Here is a 5,116-nt window from a genome sequence, read left to right as displayed (position 1 = left end):
TTGTTTTAAGCCACCAAGTTTGTGGCAATTTGTTACTGCAGCCACAGGAAACTATACACCCCCCAAAACAGCTTTGTATTTTTTTATTAAATTTAGCAAATATATTATCTTAGATGACTTGTAAATGATAATTCATAATATAAGGATTGAAGTTATACTTAAAAACAAAATAGAAAAAAACAGCTTAATAGTCATTTAGCTTTTCATATTAATAGGATAATAAGTGTGTTTCCTTTAGACAATGTTTAGATATTATTGATCCAAATTCTCCTGTTTTGTAAATTATTCCCAGTACATCTGTAAATTTTTATTAGTTTTTTTTTACTACTTCAGTCTAATGAGGTAAGATTTAGTTGGCATTTAATATCAACATATAGTAGATTAGTGCTATAAAATATTTCTTTATATACAAATTCACTATATTTTAAGAACAAGGATTAATAATAAAGTAATTTATAACTACTTTCCAAACTATAATATTAAAGTCATTCTGAATTATACAAGTATGATAATAATAGCTTTAAAAACTTATGGAATATATTACCCCAATCCAATTATTCTAATGACAGTTTCCTTATTTCTATAAACTTTTAAGTTTAAAATAGTTTTAGATATACAGAAAAATGGCAAAGATAATATAGAGTTCCAACGTACCCAACATCCAGTCTCCCCTATTAATATCTTACATTATAATGGTACATTCACCACAATTAATGAACTAATATCAATATGTATAAAGGCCATGCTTTATTGATGTTTCTTTAGTTTTCACCTAATGTTTATCTAATTACTAAAAATTAATGCTGAGGAAAATTAGAGGATATATAAATAATTAAAGAAATGTTTTTATTCATGAACTGGAAGTGAAAATATAAAAATGACATTAATAAGGTATAATTTACTAATTGTTTCTACCATCGATTAAGCTCTGTTGTGTCTAAAAATCATCACCAAACTCTAGATCATGTATACTTTCTCTTCAGTTTACGTAGAAGTTCTAAAGTTCTAAAGTACTTATTCATAATCTTATCTATGTTCAATAGGTATAATATAAAATTTACACAGTATGTTTTCTGTGTTTCATTATTAGTGTATGTTTTTTCTATATTGTTATGTAGCCTTTATGGGCTTGATGCTATGATAAAAGTGTTTACATAATTATGTTTAAATTCAAATACAAAAAAATGTTTAACAACTGCTAAACCCAAACATGATTAATATACTATGTTATACAGACTCAGGAGAACTATAATCATAAAATTGTGGTGATTTTGATATTACTTTCACTAGAAAATTTATAGTATATCAAACTCTAGTAATTTATAGTATATCCAACTTTAGTTCAAAATGAATGACTGCAACTCTCTTGTTACATCTTTTATCAAATACTGATTAGTTGTACCCTTTTGTAAGACTAAGATGAAGGAAAAAGATTTCCTTAGAAAACTAAACTAACTGAGAAATCACGGATGTAAATACAAAAGTGGTGTTGAATAATGTATTCTGCTACACAGGGGTTTTGTCCCAAGAGAAAAATGAGACTCTAAACATCTGCTGGATTTTAGAAATGATTCCAAATGTATCTCACCATAAGACACTCACTTGAGATGGAGTGGCAGTATGGCATTGTTGTTAAGAGCACGGGCTGTTCAGCCTGTAACAGGAACAGTATCTGGGTTGCTTAAAAAACAAATATTTATTTCTCACAACTCTGGATACAGGGAAGTCCAAGATCAAAGCACCAGAAGATTTGGTGTCTGGTGACAGTTCTTTTCCTGGTTCATAGAAATATCTTCCTGCTCTGTCTTGACATGGTAGAATGAGGGACAGAATTCTCTCAGAACTCTTTTATAAGGGCATAATCTCATGAGGCTCCACTCTCATGACCTAATTACCTCCCAAAATCTGCACCTGCAAATATCATCACAGTGGCGAATAGGTTTCAACATATGAATTTCAGAGGGACTCAAATATTCAGTCTATAGCAGTGTTAGTTAAGGTCTTTGCCCCATTTTTTAATCAGGTTTTTTCTTTTCTTATTGTTGAGTTTTAAGAGTTCCTTGTATATTTTGTAACAGACCTTTATCAGATGTGTCTTTTTCAAATGTTTTCTCCCAATTCTATGGCTTGTTCTCTCATCTCTTGAAATCATCTTTTGCAGAGAATAAGTTTTTAAAAATTTTAATGAAGTCCAGCTTATCCATTATTTTTTTTCATGGATTATGCCTTTGGTATCGTGTCTAAAAAATCATCATCATACCTAAGTCATCTAGGCTTTCTCCCATGTTATCTTGTAGGAGTTTTATAGACTGCATTTTTCATTTAGATCTATTTTGAGTTAATTTTTGTGAGGGTCATAAGGTCTGTGTCTAGATTCATGTGGCTGTCTAGTTGCTTCAGCACCATTTGTTGAAAAGACTATCTTTGCTCCATTGCATTGCCTTTGCTTCTTTGTCAAAGATCAGTTGACTATATTTTTTCAGTCTAAATTCTGGCTCTTTTCTGTTTCACTGATCTATTTGTTCATTCTTTCACTAATACCACACTGTCTTAATTACCGTAGCTTTATAATAAGTCTTAAAGTTGTGTAGTGTCAGTCCAATTTTGTTCTTCTACTTCAATGTTGTGTTGGCCATTCTGGGTCTTTTGCCCACAAATATTTTAATTACATCATTCATTCAAAATATTTATAGATGAAAAATGCAATTACATCACTATGATAATTTTTGCCTTCTATTGTACAAAAAATATTATACTCAGTTTCAATGAAAATAATTTGTACACAGTTACTTATTCTCTCTCTCTTTCCCTATGAGTATTGATCTAGTTCTCATTCTTATGCATACTCTTTTCTCCTCAAAAAGGCCCATACTAATTTGTTAAAAGAAATCAAATGATTTACACCAGTTTTGGCAGTTCACTTATATTTAATACTTGACAAATGAAAAAAATGCGGCAAAGACCTTAACTAACACTGCTATAGACTGAATATTTGAGTCCCTCTGAAATTCATATGTTGAAACCTATTGTGAAATACTATCAGAAATGCTGAAATAAATAAACATGTTTCTCCACAGAGAAAGACTAGCTTTATAGGTCCATGTGTGCTGAGACACATCACACACACAGATAAAGTCTGAATGAAAAGTAATTCTATCCTTTCTGGATCTCAGTTCAATGCTTGTGTTATGATGTTAAGTAATGAAAAGAAGGAGATGTAGCTATATCTTATTCTCTCTCTCTTCTCTGTCTCTCCTGCTCTTTCTAATACAGAAAGCAAACTTTTCTCTTCCTCAGATTGCTTTAAAGAGTATGATTTTATTTAATAACAATGTATTAATAATTATTAAATATTATAATTTATGATCAGGTAAAATTATGAGGTAATAAGATAATCAAATTTTGATAATGGTGCATCCTAATGTTTATATGACCACTATGTTTATATAGAAATGTAACAGTCCTATAAAGTCTCGACATTGAACACATGAACTCCATAATAACAAATTGGTTGCAAGTATTTAGTTAATTATGTAGCTTTTATAAAGTGTTTCGCTCTCTTACACTATGCCAGAGCTGAGATATAGACCAATAAACATATAAATCATATGGCTTAAAATGCACTTGAAATTTATATTTTGAATGAGAGTAGTCACAAACACACAATTTGATTGGTTAGAGAAAATCTGAAATTTTCACGTGACAACCAGCTATTGCTCAGGTAGATGTGAAAATTAATCCAGGTTACTCATAGAACATTTATGTACTAGATCCCATAACATTTTCCAATGTAGAAGCTCCAAAATAATATAGATAACTACATGTAAAGAGGGTAATTGATTAAGAAGGGGTTATAAGACCTTTAAAATAGTGCGGGGCTATTAATTACTCGAGAAACTATAACCAGATAAATTAAGAAGGAATAACATGTCTCTTTAATGAGCAACATTTTCCTGACATAAAATGTGGGATTGGTTCCAATAATTGACTAAATTCTTCTTCTGGTTATTAAAATTTCCAGGTTTATTTGACTTCACTTAAAGAAGGTGGGGGAGGAAAGGAAAAGATAATTTTTCATGACAGGGTGCTATTAAATAATATATTGAAAGAAAAAAATATAATAACAGGAACTTTGTGCCATCATATTTTTGTTTTTAAAGATTCTATATACAGAAGGCAATAGAGAAAATCCTAAAATGTAAAACCATAGTAATTGTTCCCCAAAAGCAAGTATAGGCATTAAAAATAATTTCTCAGTGATAAAATATCTTAGTTTAAAGGTCTAACTGCAATGGAAATTATTCTAATCTGTATTTTTTATTCAATTTCTATTCCCTCTTTTCTTTGGATGGCCAATTTTGATAAGGATAAGATTATTTGCAATGAACTTTGACCTAGACATTATCTTTAAAGCCTGGATTTTGAACATTATCATGAAAGATTTAACTACTAATTTAAAGAAATTAAAATGTCCTTACAACAGTTTTTACTGCCTTTCAGGGTCCTGATGTGCTTTCTCTTCTGTGCATATGAGCTCCAGGCTTTGCTTCAGGGAGTATCCTTCAAGGCAACTCGAGTTGATGAGAGCTTCTGCTCAGAATCTCACATGGAGTGGATGTCTTTCTGTGTGTTTGTTGTAAATAATGGATGGCTCTAAGTGATTCTAGATTGGAAATATACAAAGTGATATTTACTACATTAATCTTTTTTTTCTTTTCTTTCTTTCTTTCTTTCTTTTTTTTTTTTTTAATGCCTGTAGCACCTGGTGTTCCTAGATGGTCTCCCATCCAAGTACTAACCAGGCCTGACCCTGCTTAGCTCCCAAGTTCAGACATCGGGCTTGTTCAGGGTGGCATGGCTATAGACCATAGACCGTGGCTCCACTGGGACACGAACCCAGGACCTCCTGCTTGTAAAGCAAATGTGCTAACTGCTACACTATGGAACCACGTCCTAATACCTTAATTTTAGATTAAGCAGAGAATAACCTGTAGGGCATCTGGCCTGTGGACACAAAGCATCATAATGCACATGAAAATTGCTTATTTAATAGTCTCAGAGAAGACAGTGAAAGTATCATAATAATCTTAAGAAAGTATCATAATAATCTTAAGAA

General features: G+C 31.2%; 1 pseudogene; it reads right to left on the bottom strand.

The window, feature by feature from the left end:
- Positions 1-4,750: 4,750 nt before the first annotated feature.
- LOC111732101 lies at positions 4,751-4,866 on the bottom strand (annotated as a pseudogene).
- Between the last annotated feature and the right edge of the window lie 250 nt (positions 4,867-5,116).

This window comes from Pteropus vampyrus, unplaced genomic scaffold, assembly GCF_000151845.1.
Source record: "Pteropus vampyrus isolate Shadow unplaced genomic scaffold, Pvam_2.0 Scaffold11, whole genome shotgun sequence".
In the NCBI taxonomy this organism is placed as follows: domain Eukaryota; kingdom Metazoa; phylum Chordata; class Mammalia; order Chiroptera; family Pteropodidae; genus Pteropus; species Pteropus vampyrus.
Note: the sequence above shows the minus strand (reverse complement) of the source record. Positions and strands in the feature narration are given on the sequence as shown.